The 15826-nt window shown below is 46.8% G+C and overlaps 1 protein-coding gene across 8 annotated transcripts in view; it reads right to left on the bottom strand.

Moving 5' to 3' along the window:
* The window catches only part of LOC146822391 (uncharacterized), a 420322-nt gene that overhangs the window by 272998 nt on the left and 131498 nt on the right, over positions 1–15826 (bottom strand). For 3 of the 8 annotated variants that reach the window (XR_014963279.1, XR_014963277.1, XR_014963281.1), the window contains one exon: positions 11365–13129. The exons of the other annotated variants lie outside the window; for them this stretch is intronic. The gene's annotated coding sequence lies outside the window, so the exon portion shown is untranslated. Of the gene's footprint in view, positions 1–11364; positions 13130–15826 lie in introns of those variants that run through there. 8 annotated transcript variants of the gene reach the window in all.

Raw genomic sequence — 15826 nt, forward strand, 5'->3', positions numbered from 1 at the left:
TACCCCTTGAAAGGGGGGTGCACAGCGCTATAGCACTTCATGAATGGGGTGTGAGTGCCTGCACTGCTATCCAGTACCCCTTGAAAGGGGGGTGCACAGTGCTATAGCACTTCATGAATGGGGTGTGAGTGCCTGCACTGCTATCCAGTACCCCTTGAAAGGGGGGTGCACAGTGCTATAGCAGTTCATGAATGGTGTGTGAGCGCCTGAACTGCTATCCAGTACCTCTTGGAAGGGGGGGTGCACAGCGCTATAGCACTTCATGAATGGGGTGTGAGTGCCTGCACTGCTATCCAGCACCTCTTGGAAAGGGGTACATACACTCCATGCAGTGCCAGTTTCAGGGGGTCTCATGCATAGACTGCGCTACAGCTCCTAATGGAAGGCAGTGCTACAATACGATCCTACTGAGAGTTGCGTTAAGTTATGCACAACAAGCACAGAACATGTATTTTACCACGTTCCGTGCATTTCAGATGCAGCGTTAGCGGATGTCGCTCACTGTGCTCCAATCCCCGTCCATAGGGAGTGACACAAAATGTTTAAAAGGCCACCAAAACCCTTCCATCGGAAGTAGATGCTCTCTGACCTTGGTTTAATTTCCTCCAATTTCTTGTTGATGAATTCGGTTTATTCTCCGTCCATCCTCGTCTTGCCCCCTCTGTGCACTTCAGTTTCCCTCCCCTTCACCACAGCATGCCAAGTAAACATTGACATTTTTAAAGCGGCGGCTCCTCTGCTAAGGCAAGGAGGGCCGTCCCATTGCTCTTTGAGCTGTGGAAAAAGGAAGTCATAATAATGCAACATTATTATCATTTTATTTTTCCTTACTGAGGGAGGTTTTTCTGGGCGGGGTAGGACTGTAGTCCTAATATGCAGCAGGTGAGAAGTGGTTGGGACATTCAAGAGCGCATGATGATGTGTTCGGCTGTCTTTGGTGACAGACGCGTTGTGATTGGCTTAGGGGAGTTTTTGTGTTCTTCCTGCTTCCGGGAGGAACAGAAGAGGACGGAGATCGACTGAGGTGGCGGCCGGCAGCCAGATAGTTTTGGTATTGATTCCTCTACCCCTGCTCCACCCGTACTTTTCGGTGGCAGCTGCCACTGCATTTTTGCATTAAACAATCTTTCCCTCTCAAATACCTTATGAATGAAACTAGATGTGCATGGAGCATGTATAGAAGGAGGGGAAGCGTGCATGGGTCGTTCCAGGATGTAAAAGAAGACACAGAACTACTACCTTATACCCGGCATCAACTTTTGGAGACACCTTGCAAATTTGCACATGGTTGGTTTATCTGAAAGGTCTGCAGGTGTTGGGTAGTGAGCTGCAACCTGCCCCCCATCTCTGGCAAACTGTATCTTTACAAACACAGGGCTGTTTAGGATCGAGAGAGAAATATCTGTAAATATATACATCAATATTGCGCCACCCACGTTTTTAGGTCTCACCTGGCGAAGCAGCGCATGCGCTGCACTAGCCAGGAGAGCACCTTTTGGAATCAATTCTGCGCGGGCTCTCTTGTACACGTCTGCAATGAACAAAGATGGCTGCTCTCGCCATTTGTCCATTGCAAACAGCATGTGCGTGTCCGTGGGACTGTGGACAGTCCCACGCCATTTTGTTGCCATAGCAACAAAATGCCACTTTGCGTGTTTTTTTTTTAAAAAAAAGGTCTATCCCCCCGGGGCACAAGCAAGCATCCACGCCTGAAATCTGCATTCACTGAATATATTTATTACTCTACACAATGCTCACAACATTGGGTATAGGGCTGTACCATAGACTTGCCCTTTAGCTTATTACATTAACCCCACAAGCTTCAGATCTGGTGGCTCATACGTCAGATTCTCTTCTTATAACAATACTTATTACAAGGCTTAACAATCTTGTTTCCAAGCTTCAGTCATCATCCCGCCACCAAACATATGCTTTGGGCTCATCAGGAGAAACCATCTATTATCGCCCCACCTATATCATCGGGTCATGCACAAAGTATTTTTGGTCATCAGAACTGAGAGTAAATGCAGCAAAACTCTTCAGAGCACCAAGTTTCCCCACAAAATTCACTTTAACAAATTCATGAGTGTCAATCTCACCTTTCATTACCATCCAGACTGCTTAAAATATGAAAGAGACAGACCGCATAAGAAGTAATCTCCTGCCATTTCTATTCACAATTAGTCGTTCAGGGTTGAGGTGAAAAAAGACTGTAAAGTGAATTTTATCTAGCATATTCAGGTCTTGAAAATGGTTGTCAGGTGCAGGAGGCAGCAGCACTAATTGATGTTGGCAACGTTAAGTAAAAGATGCAAACAATTCCATAGGTAAATGAGCATTAAGAACTACTTCAGAGAGCACTCATCCAATACACGTCTGAGACATTAAAAGAATATTCAGAAGGCCATATTCATAATTCCGCACTTTATAGACGATACATGAATGCAATTAAATTATAGAGATAAAATGTAATCTGCATCCTTTGATAAACTGTCAAAACAAACCATGCTGTTTAAGAAATGGATATATGAATTTTACATTAAGTTCCACTATAATGGTTGAATACAGAAAGTATGTGAAAATCCAACTACGGGCAGGTTTCTAATCAGACAGTAGAGAGCCACACTACTGCAGCATAAAAAGTATGTCATTAGGTGATGGAAGAGAAATGGCACATTATGCACTGACCATAGAATTATTTTATTTTTTTATAGTCGAATGGAGTTAGCATTACCGATGGTTATTACTATGCAAAAATTATTTAGTACGCGGAGGTATGGCAAAATATTGTTTACAGGAAATCAGGGCAACTTATTTGGCAACGCGTTTCTGGTTATATGAGATGGGCACATACATTTCTTCCACAGAGAGAAGTTCCACAGGTGAATGCTTCCAGTCAGGGTTGTCTCCATCTTGCATCAGACACAATGGGTATCCATGCCAACTTCCTTAATGCGAGGCTCCCCTGCTCCTCCTTCCACCCCATCGCCCCAGAGATTAGGGTATTGCTCCTACATTCAACTTTAATCCCACAAAGAATGGTGCAAGGCTGGACACATGAAAAGGACTGCATGTAGGGTGGCTCCTTTACTTGAGCAGGATCAAGATTGATTTGCATATGTCCAGGTTCTATCCAGCGTGGCCCAGAGGTAACAAATCATGGACAGGGATGTGGCTCCAATGATTGCCAGGGGCTGAGATTCATTTAAGAATGCATTCGTCACTTTGCTGTTGTTGCAGCTGACTCAGGGAGGTGGCAGCCTCTCCTAGCCCTTACATCATATCTATTGATCTCTTGAGTCTGCTGAGTTTTTGCCTCCATAGATCAATGGAAGCAAGGAGACTGACTAAGAACCAGTTTTCTCCCCATTTAATTTTACTTTCGGGGACAAGTGTACAACAACAGATCACAAAAATACATTACAGGAGAAGGAAGAGTGCATTATAAAAATGTTAACTAGTGATCCTTCAGAGCAACCCTCGAACTGGAGTCCTCATCCTCTTGAGAGGAGCCCTCTCTCAAGAATATACATTGATTTAGGTACAAGGGCAGGCTAAGGGTGCAAGAGTAATGCAAGGTACCCCCAGAGAAGCAGTTGATGAGACACAGCTATGTTTCAAAAGGAGCTAACCTAGTAAATATCAACGTAATATTAAGCTGCTATTTATTACTAAAAACGCCAAACTTTAGAGACAGATTTTTTTCCCCCCCCAAAGCAAATCTTCGTGGATAGAGAGAAAACATGAAAAAACTGAAGTCACCCCCTTGGTCGGGGAAAGGTAAGGAAGTAACTGTTTGGTGGGGGCAAGAACCTTGGCAGTGCCATCTATATATACCTCTATCACCCCTACATACCCCTCTGAAGTAGCCACGGGGAGAAGTCCACCAAGATTGTTGCCACTAAAGGAGGTGGAGGCCTCAAGAGAGGTAGTTTTGGAGCATTGGCGGTCTTGGGACCTGCGTGAAAAATCCGGGCAGATGGTGTTTGCAAAGCTCCCCCCATGGCTTTGGCAGTGTCGACGTCCTTTTCAGGTCTTGTGGACCTGCGTTGCAGGGCGCATGCGCTGCTCGCTCTGCGAGGCCTCTTGTAATCGAGTACATTTCAGAAGTGGACTTGAAGCCCAGTCCATCATTCCTATTGGCTGGCGTCATCGTTTATGCTAAACCTGGCTTTGATTCAAAATGAGGCTTCTTTGTTACCGCCCTGTCTACTTCTCGGACGGCACATCCAGACTGGATCTTTCACTTGCGACGTTACACAGTATCCTTCATTAGTCGCGATGCACTATATTTTTCTCACAATGCCGACAGCTTGTTTAAAATGCCCCTCGAGCAGGCTCTCTTCCTCGTCCTCGGACCCCAGGCGGTGCAGCGCCCTCTACTCACACCGCTCTCCTTCCTTCGCACAGCTCGCCAATGATCTCTTGATAAGCGAGGCCCCCCGGCCGTCTGTTGTTCTCAGGCCCTCTTCCTCGGTGGATGTGCCGTCCTGGGCCCTATTGTTGAGACACCCGCCCTTCCTGGCAGCCCCTGCTTGGCTTGCGGTCTGGGCTGGCATAGCTCCCGGTGCCGGCTTTGCTGCATTCCAGGAGCAAGAAGGCTGCAGCCGGGAGCCTGGGGCGACCAGTACCCGCCATGTACGTTCCAGGTGGAAGAGTGCCGGACTTACACCCGTCCCATGTGGCTGAACCGTACAGCACCTGCAGAGTCAGCGGCTTTCGGGTAAACCCTTAGGGTGTTTTGTCACGGTTACTGCATCCTGAGCGAGGGTTCCTGTTGCATTGTGGGATCTCATTGGAACCCCTACTCTGTGCTGGGATCTCCTCAGATCCCGTGAGGCACGCTGAGGGCTCTTTAATGGATTTCCTTGTCCCTGAGGCACCTCAGGGTATCTATTCTGCCGAGGCATCGTGATAACATCATGATGCCTTATGTTGCAATTGCCTTCTGAAGGCATATTTGTCAGCAGGGCACATTGATGCTTCTCCTGGGCCTTGAAGGCGTCTCTTCTTAGTGCCACGTGCGCTTTGGATTTTCATCTGTGATCTGAGGGTACCTTGATTACTCCACAGGTGCATTTGTTATCCCCTCGTTGACCAGTGGTTACCTTGATGTCCCTTCTGTATCTTCGGAGTGCCTTGCGTTTTAAACCCTTTTACGAACCCAAGACACCTTGGTGAAACCTGGCACCATGCAGACGCCCGTAGAACCAAGTAATACGCATTCTCTAAATTTAAAGCAGTGTGACGGTGATGTAAAAGAGGCTCACTGGTCCATGAAGAAATGTCCCTACTGGCCTTACTTACAAATGCCTATACATCGCCATTGGGGCTGGGGCGGAATCAGTCACTCATCAAGGCACCTTAGCATCGAGCCAAGAAAATGAGTACCTTTGACTAACAGCACTTGTAAATCGCTCACATTCCGTTTGTCCTGCTTGGCACAGGTGTCACAAGTTCTACCTAGCCAAACACCATAGACTGGTTTTGAAATGCTAGCGCCAAGAGGCCCAGTGCAGTACTGCACGATATACGGCGAACATCCACTACAACGATGATAGAACATCGCGGGTGCATTATTTACAATGCACATTTTACATCGCAACAACCTTGACAATGCATGCTTTTACATCGCGCATGCTGTTACATCGCATCACATCGCATCGAGGTATTCCACAACGCATTTCAACGTGTGAACAGAGTTTGAACATTTATTAATTGATTAAATACACGTGGGTGCATCCACACCTCGTATTGCTTTTTTCGGGCTTAGTTTAAAGCCTTCTTCCCCGGAGTAGTGGGGCGTTCCTTCTGTCTCGTTGTGTGGCAGTGCTAGAAATGCACCCTGACCATAAACAGGTATTATGTGGACCTATGGATAGGAGGCAATGTCAAATAATTAGGAATAGATTGACGTCAAATGTAAATTTTCAGGTGCAAGCTATCATTCTGTGTTCTTCTAGGCAGGAACTAACTCAGCCGTTAATCCTCCAGAGGTCAATTCAGATTGAGATATAAACATTGTGTTCAAAAGTGTTTTTGAAGTGAAATGTTCTGCATGACAGCGCTATATAAATAACCCTTTTCTGTCCCGATGATATATTGATTTTAAAATCTAAGCGCACAAGCTCCTGTGCCACCCTCTCACATTACGAATATTGGCATCTTCCACAGAGCCCATGACACTGCCATAAACCAGGGATGTGGTTGGCTGCGGGACAGATGTTCCAAACGAACACATGAACACACACACACACGAACACACACACGAACACACACAAACACACACACACACGAACATGCACACACACACGAGCACACACACACGAACGAACACACACACGCACACACACTTAGTTTTATCTATCTCTCTTGCTCCCTCGGGACACAAACAGGCCCTCACAAATAGATAAAATCAGATGCACTCACAGCTATTATCTCACAGGCAGTCCTGCACACTCGGCTTGTATGTCAGAGTATCGACGAGAGAAATATCTTGCTGCCTCAGAAATATTGTGGCAAAAATACTGACTACCAGAGTATTGTGAGGGTTAGTATATATTGTAAGTATGGATTTACTATTAACATGGCTGGCACAGGGTTCGTCCAATGGGGCGGCCCCGGGCCTGCCGCCCCAGGAGTCTGGTAATTAGGTAAGCATTGCCACCGTGCCTGGCATGGGGGCTAAGGAATAAACTCACACTCATTAATGTACTCGGCTTTCCGAAAAGGAGTGTGATTAAGGGACTCTCAGAGGAACCTCGGAGCAGACCTCGGGCCAGTGAGCTGCGTGCTCGAAGGGAAGTACACAAATACATGTTTAAAAATACACAGCAACGCGTAAACGTTAACACAGCTGTGACGTCACACTAGAGGAGAAGCAGCCCATTCACAGCCAATGTTTTAGAAATGCGGCCCGTTCACTGTTTAAATGTTTTAGAAAGTGCATAATTGCGTGTTTCAATGTTTGACAAAGACAGTGACGATTCAAGAAATAAACAGCAATGCGACGTTTAAAATAGTCACTCGATAACTATATATTATATGGGTTTGGGATCGCCAAACTGAATATTGCAAGCATTTTGTTAGAAAAATATTTTTGTCGTCGTAAGCTCTGCGTTGTATAGAGTTTAACATTTGCATTCCAAGATGAACAGTGGTTTAGATGGAATTTTGTTAAAAAGTTTCTGAAAACGGACACTGCTATTGCAATTCAAACTTTGTTTGGAGTAGTACATATATGCATCGCGGCTAGAGAGGAATTGTGATATATGGGCACCGTGTTTGCCCTGTTGAAACAGAGTATGAATACGTTTGTATTATGAACTTGCAACAATATCGATATGATACTGATATCGGTTTGCGATTTAGCGCATACATAAAAAAAAAGACGGTAGATGAGAATGGCTATCAGTGGCCATCAGATATAACTATATTGCCATGGGAATACGTTATCATAGATAGTAAATCATGCTAATTTTACAATAATATATCATGGAATTGACTTAGAATAAGGAACTTGCATTATCATTGCATTATTATTGTATCATGAACACGGAACGTGTAATCATTTTGATATGATAATGCTGATCGTTTGTGAACTAGCATAGCCGTAGCAAGTGTAAGATCTATATGAGCTTGTATGAGAAACCGCAAATGACCAACTTTCAATTCCGTGGGCTGCGTACAAAACTTAAAGCTGAGCCATGTGAGCAATATTTTATGGATAAATAGGATCGTTCAAATTTTAACTAAACATGGTTGAGTATTAGATGTGTCAAATATAAATAAAAATGATATGTATGTTTTACGGTAAATGATTAGATAAGATATCGTGGCTGATATTGTATGAATTTATAGAAGACTGAGTGATCTAGAGAAACGTTGACCATTGAATTTACACTATATGAACCTCTAAGAAAAATTCTATACATCACATATGCAAGGTATGCAATGCATTCATATTTTTGATAAGAATAAGACAGAGGTTTTTTCTTGTGTTTGTGGTTTTCTCTGCATCTTAACATATGTTATTATTTTTTGACAATATTAGCAATTTAATTACAAATGGGACATGTCTAGGAAACGTTTGTTTTCACGACTATGTTATGTGCAATTATATTTTATATAAAAAAAACTGCTGAAAAGCATATGAAAATCATAAATGTTTTGGAGTCAAATACATAAATTTGTATATATGTCTGCAGGCATTCACAAGTGTTCTTATGAAAATATAAATGCAAGGTATCATATGTATGCTATTGCTGCATTCATTCTGAGTTTAGGCCCTTCCATCTATACAGTATATAAAAAGAAAAACATATAGAGGTGCTTTTTAAGTATGTTTTGGAAGTTTTGTGAACAAATATTAAAGAAACTTTCATGTATATCTTTCTGATAGCCCTGAAGAAGTCTCATGGGAGACGAAACGCGTTGGCTATGAGAATATGAAATGTGAAATGTAAAGAATCTTCATCTGAAAGAAATAAAGAAGAAAACTTCTCTATAAAAATTATACATCTCGTGCTATACGTCTTTGTTATTGAGTTGCTGTTGCTATATTATGCTCATATAAATGTATACAGTGCTGAAACCTCTTTGCATTTGAGTGAGCAATGCGACGTTTTGCATGAACATTGTTTTACAAATACAGTGACAAAAAAAGGGTTAACAAGTAAATAAAGAATACATTAAGCATTGTCATGGTGTGCGCTTTTACAGTGTGCGAGGTAATAGACTTCGCTATAGATTACATGGCATTGGCGTTGAAACGTCGTGCGCTGAGAAAATTGCCGGTGTAACAGTGTTTGCGATGTGGAAGACGCATGGTAAAAGCATGCGTTGAAAACGTGTGCGATGTTCGAACATACATCCACGATATACAAGTGCAGTCAGCCGTTTGGTCAAAGCCACCGGTACTCGTTTTTTTGGCGTTGAGTTGAACCAAGTAAAAGCGCGGAGAATAATTGAGGCCGGTCAGTATTTGAAGGACCCTTCTGAGAGGCCCGCCTCTTTTAACTGCTCATAGGCTGGCAGCTCTGTCCTACAGTCCAGGAGCTCACTGAGCAACCACCGGCATACCACGAGCTCTGCCTGATCGTTTCTATGGTGCATGCACTTCTAGTGCGTTCATGTTCGTGTGTGTTCTCTGTTGGCTCACATGTGTTTTTGTCTGTGCATGTGTGGGGCACTTGTGCGTACTTTGCTGTTCCTTATGAATGTGCTTTAATTCCTGCACTTTTTATGCGGTCTCACCCAGGACTTCAAGTGGGAAGAAAAACCCTCAAAGGGGCGCAGCCTATGTAATTAAGGGCGTGGCTTTAACACATGTAAGCTAAAAATCGCCATAGTGTGCCCCCACTGATATTTTGCTGCTACTGTCATTGCATCCAGACATATAATACAACATGTAACATTACACCGACAACAAGCCAGCACTACTGGCTTTATCAGTGACTGTTAGTTGCATAAGATGAATAAGCAACAACTGTGGCTTAGTTGCTCATAATATTGAAAATGCTTCCGCTCTGAAAGGATGAGACTGTGAAAGTACTATAACGAGTCTCTTTGAAATTACATCAGAGCCAGTGAAGGGTGGCACTGCTGCAGAGTTAAGATTTGTTTTTCACCCTGATGGTAAGGGCAACAAGCTTTTGCAATACAATAGGTCTCGCATTTACGCGAGTTTCAGCTATTGACATTGTAAATAACAATACCTTTTATTTTTGTTTTTAAAACATAAATAAAAGGCAATGTCATTTACAATGCTAATAGCTTAAACTCACGTAAATGCGAGACCTATTGCATTGCAAATGCTTGTTTTTCTCTTGGTTTCCAAACACCTTTCCAGTTGCATACTCCCATCACTGTTATGGCATAGAGGCATTTCAACCCCTTAGCTGCTGAGGCTTTTCTGCCCCAGTGATTGGCTCTTTAGGTCTCGGCTAGCGTGGCTGCGCACATACACAGCTCGCTCGGCGAGATTTTATGATTTAGAGGAGCTTCAGTAAAGGGCTTTAAGCCCCACCCCTCTTTTCCATTGGCTGGCGTCACCGTTTATGCTAAACGGTGGCCAGCCATTGGAAAAGAGCTTTGTATGACGTTCACTTTTGCCTTTTTCAGACGGCCCACTTGGACGGGCTGGCCTGATTTCCGTTCGTCGCAAAAAGTTTCTTATCTTTATGGGGCCATGTGTTTCAAACACATGGCCCCATAGAGCTAAGAGATCGATGCTTGTTATTGTATGCTGGCCTGAAACCGAGGTCACACAGTTTTCTACAATGTTGGGGGAGGCCTAGCAGCTAGTCAGTAGACTATCAGACCTGATCCCCTTGATTTGTGGGTGAAACGTTCAGAGATAGGGTTGCTGTCAGTAATAACCTGGAATGAGGTGACCACCCTGTTTTCAAAGGAGCACACGGGAAGGGGCTCTGACGTGTTCTAGGTCTGTCGTTCAAACTGAGGCCTTACATAGGGGGCTGCGCACCCGAGGTGCAGCTCTGGCCTCGGTGCGCTTCTTGCTGCAGCTTCGAGTGGTGATTAATGACGGGAGCAGAGTAATCCGAGCTCGGGAATTCACGGCTCCACTGAGCATGCTCTTCTGCTGGGCAGTGTGGAGTGAGGACTGGGGCGGTGGGAAGAAGCAACCCGGAACGGCGGAGGGTCTATGAATAGATTCATCACTGCTACGGTTCACGGCGTGGCAAACTCAGCCCCTCATTCTTTCATTCTAGGATGAACGATCAAGTGAGCATCATTTTGTTGGTCACAAAACCTCGTGCAACAAATACTCGAGTGCTTCAGTTTGCGGTGACGCTCTGTAAGCCGTCCTTTTTGGTGCTGTAAAATGGGTCTTGAGATGAGTGCACTTTTTTCCAGCGGCCCTCCTCCCTCCCTTTATTACTGCTGCCATTTTGCCGTGGACTCTGTTTTACGCTGCTGTTGTTGAGTTTATCGACAGAAGTGGTGGCCAAGTCCGAAGGCTTGGGAGATGCCGGTTTCGGTACTGGTGCTGGAGATGTACCTACAACTGGCAGTACACTTTTAATCCTACCCTTAAAGGTGGGAAAAGAAAATCCAGAGAAGCTCGAATCGGCCCTGCAACTTTACCGCTCCCCCTTCCCCCTCCCTCCCTCCTGTTTAAATAGGTTGTGGGGCTCTATCGGGAGATAAAGGGGGGAGGGGGGGCGAGCCGACATGAGACCAGTTTATTTTGTGTGAAAAAGGCCGCTTTATTGAAACAGGTGAATATCACAATTTCATCCCTTGGCCACTGCCTTACAAAACTAAACACCTCACTATACAATCATTTTCTGACCCTTTGTTCCTCCCCCCACCCCTACGATCCCCACATCAGTTCCCCCATCCCACAAAATACAGCATAACATTCCATAACCATCATATAACCCAATCCTACACCATGTAGCCTTTCCAAAACCTAAACTCCCCTGACCGTAACCCCTACCTGCTTTTGTGCTACTGTAACTAACCAACCTCTAATCTAAACTTATTCTACCTTGTTCCCCTTTATCTGTTCCTGCTCCCAAACTGCCAAACCTATAACAACAAACTCCAGCCAATACCGGCCAACTGTCAACCACCCCGCCTGCCCCTGTTCCAAGCGACAACACACCAACATGCCCCTATGTACCTGTTCCAACAAATGCCGCCTGCAAAAAACTCCCAAATCCAAAAATACTGACCGCAAAAAACACTCCCTGAGAACACCAGAAAATAGGGTGGGCGGGAGGGGACAAAAAACCTGCCCTGCACCAGTGCTCCCAGCCACCAGGTCACCAAACCTAAAATGGTGGCTGGGTTAGCATGCAAATACCTTCTAAACCCTTTGGGCTACAAAAATCTAAATTGGGCTACATTTGGGCTATTCCCAAATGCAGCCCAAAACTTACAAAATGACTGCGCCGGCCACTCCCCCCCCTCCCCCTCCCAACCTGCCCGGGGGGCAGACCTCGCTGTGCTCCGCTGCCCCCCAAGCTCCCATTGGGAGATAGAGCAGGGAGGGGGGGGGGGCGAGCCGACACGAGACCAGCTTATTGTGTGTGCAAAAGGCCACTTTATTGAAACAGGTGCATATCACAATCTCATCCCTTGGCCACTGCCTTACAAAACTAAACACCTCACTATACAAGAATGTCCTGACCCCTTGTTCCTCCCCCTACGATCCCCACATCAGTTCCCCCATCCCACAAAATACAACATAACATTCCATAACCATCATATAACCCGATCCTACACAATCTAGCATTTCCAAAACCTAAACTCCCCTGACCGTAATCCCTACCTGCCTTTGTGCTACTGTAACTAACCAACCTCTAATCTAAACTTATCCTACCTGGTTACCCTTTCCCTGTTCCTGCTCCCAAACTGCCAAACCTATAACAACAAACTCCAGCCAATCCCGGCCAACTGTCAACCACCCCGCCACCCAGAAAAGGGCGGGAGTGTAGGCGGATACGCCGCCTCCCCCTTTTTCTGCCCCCCCAACTGAACCCCTGTTTTTTTATTTAACGACGATAAACACCTAACAACCGCGCTAACACCTCCCGCAACTCCAACAGATACAGGTCCATCCCAAGCCGAGGCAAGTGTACCCCATCATCTCTAAAAAATTCCTGCGTGTCGTAGCGAATTTCCCTATGAGCAATCCTACCAATCCCTAAATGCCGACAAAACCTCACCATCTCAGTGTTTAATTTCCTCCTCGCTTTGTCAACTGCCCCAGGATTGACGGCCCCTCTCCACACTCTCCGGTGGACCAACTCCGTCCAGACAATGGAGCACCCTGCCCACTGAGCTTTGATCAACGCCAAGTCCCTCTTCATAGCCCGCATCAGTGCCAAACTGGTCTCCATGACCATATCATTTTCCCCCAGATGCAACACCAACATGTCCGGGCACCTACCAGCCCCTACATGCCCGTTCAGCACAGATAACAACTCCTTCCATCGCATGCCGCCCCTACCCCTCCAAGCCACTGAAAATAAGTCTTTATTGAACCCCAAACTGTCTCCAAAGTAACTCGAGCGGGCCTGGACCTGCGCCCTTTTCACAAAGGAATGCCCCACAATCCAGATGGACATCTCCCTGGCGAGGGAACCCATAACCGAACCTGAAAAGAGAAACAAGAATGAAACACAAGAAAAACACCAACAACCTCTTTTTTTTTTCTTTCTTTTTTTACATTACACCTCCCCCAGCTTCGCTGCGCACATAACGCTGATAGCAATCCGATGACCACCTACCCAGCTTCATAATGTCCCCTCGCCCCCAACTCCTAGCTTGGGCCTCTGACGCTGCCCCAATCCGAAATGAATGCGTGCCAAACCCCTTCCCATCGATTCCCAGTCTACTCAGCGCTTTCCTCAACACCGTTAACAGCTGAGAAGCCTTGACGCACCGCCCATCCCCAGCCCTCCCAAAACCCCTGATAAAGACTTCCAACGCAAATCCCAACGAAAAGGACAAACTGGCGATGAGCGGCCCCTCTTCAGAGATACCCATTTCCCTTTGCCTTTCTGGTCCGTTTTCGCCTTTCGGAGCAAGATCTAGACCTCCTCCATACCGAAAGAAACCTCCCCCCAAGACAAACCCCGTTCCCCTTTGGACCCCAACAACTCTGACACCCTAAATGCCCCGAAAAACAACCAGGACATGAGTGTAGAAAAAAGGATTGCTTCCCCCTCATCAAAACACACCCCAGGCAAAACCCCGAGCACCCCTTCCAACAGTTCTCACGACAAAGGTCTCCACTCGAGAGGCGCGTCCACACTCCCGCGCCAAGCCCTCCAAAATCCGTGCCCCCAGTTCACCCGCGAAGGGGGCATAGCCCCACAACAATTTCCCGATGAAAGCAATTCCGCCACCTTGCCCACAATCGTGACCTTCGTAAGCCCTTTCTCCACCAAATCCAAGATAAACTGTATTACATCCTCCTGTCTTGCCACCCAGGAAGCCCGCCGCCTTGCCCCTGAACGTAAAAACTCTTCCCATGCCGCTCCGTATGCTGACCTTGTGGACTGTGCTAATGAGCCTAAAACCAGTTGTAGCATGTTGCGGCATTCTGGTCGGGGTCACGTCCGAGGCCTTGGCGAGCCCACGGAATCTCCCCCACTGTGAACGAGACAAAGCATCCGCAATGTCATTGTCCACACCTGGCACATGCACATCGCGAAAAGCAACATGATGCTTCAAGCACCACAACACGAAAACCCTAAACAACTTTAGAACCTGCTCATCTCTTGCCGACTGTCGATTGACCACATGCACCACTGCCATGTTGTCAATCCTGAAACTGACCTTCTTGTGGGCCAACAGAGCCCCCCACATCGTGACGGCCACCACCAGGGGAAAGAATTAAAAAAAGGCAATACTCCTGCCCCCCATCCCACCAGTCTGCGGGCCAGGGTTCGGCACACCACCTCCCCTGCCAGTAAAGACCAAATCCCGTGCTCCCTGCTACGTCTGAGAAAATCTGTACGTCCCACACCATGTCCTCCTCCCTCCTCAGAGGTACCCCATTGAACTGATGCAAGAAAAGCTGCCACATCCTCAAATCTTCCCTCACCCCGGCTGACAGACGTACATGATGATGTGGGGGCCTCTGCCCCACCAGAGCTCGCCCCAGTCGCCTACAGAAAGTCCGCCCTACTCTGACCACCCAACAGGCACAATTGAGATGTCCCAGCAGTACTTGAATGTCCCTAACCGTCACTTTTTGTTTTGCCAAAACACTTGCCAGCAGCTCCAACATTTGCTGCTGTTTATCCACAGGAAGGCGTGCCTCCATCAAGTAGAATCCAACTCAATGCCTAAAAATTCCAGGGCCGTGCTGGGTCCCTTCATTTTTTCTGGGACCAGCGGCACACCCATTTCCCTCATGATCTCATTGAAGCTGATCAGAGCCTTCTGGCAGTCCGTGGAGTCTGAGGTGCCCACAAAAAAGAAGTCATCCAGGTAGTACGTAACTCCTTGGTGACCCGTCCGTTCCGTAAACAACCACTGTAGGAACGTGCTGAAACATTCAAAAAGTGCGCAAGACATGGAGCAGCCCATCGGCAAAGCTTTGTCCACGTACCAGTGACCGCTGAATTGTATGCCCAACAGATCACAGTCATCCGGGTGAACTGGCAGCAGCCGGAAAGCTGACTTTATGTCGCACTTTGCCATCTGCGCTGTTGCGCCCGCGGTCACCACCAGTGACATAGCCACGTCAACAGAAGAGTAAGATACAGTGGCCTCTCGTTCATCAATAAAATCATTGACCGACCTGCCTTCCGGCCAGGACAAATGTTGGATGAGGCGAAATTGCCCCTGTTCTTTTTTTTATGCACCATTCCAATGTGTGACACAATCAAATTAGGCAACGGCCATTCCTGAAAGGGACCCGCCATGCGGCCCTCCTGTACCTCTTTATCAAGTTTATCTTGCACCACCTGAGAGTGCTCCCGTGCTGATTTCAAATTGTCTGCCCATTGCCGCACCCGTGGGCCGTCATATCCCAGTCTGAAACCCTCAAGAAACCCCAAACGTAACCGCTCCGCAGCCTCTCTCAGTGGATACCCCCGCAAGGCCGCCAACAAGTTCCCCACATTAACCGGAGTACAAACCCTTTGGCCCAGGCCCCTTAGCCCCGCACCCCCCTCCCGACTGCTGTTGCTGGTGCTGGCCCCCTGCCTTAGAGGCTCCCGCCTGCCACTGCTGACCTCCCTGCGACTGACCCTGGGCCCCCCAACAGTTGACAAGCGCATGTCGTTTTCCGCAGCCGGAGCATTCGTGCCGGAAACTGCAGTACTCCCATGTGCAGTCC

The sequence above is a fragment of the Triturus cristatus genome, chromosome 6 (genome assembly GCF_964204655.1).
Source record: "Triturus cristatus chromosome 6, aTriCri1.1, whole genome shotgun sequence".
Taxonomy (NCBI): domain Eukaryota; kingdom Metazoa; phylum Chordata; class Amphibia; order Caudata; family Salamandridae; genus Triturus; species Triturus cristatus.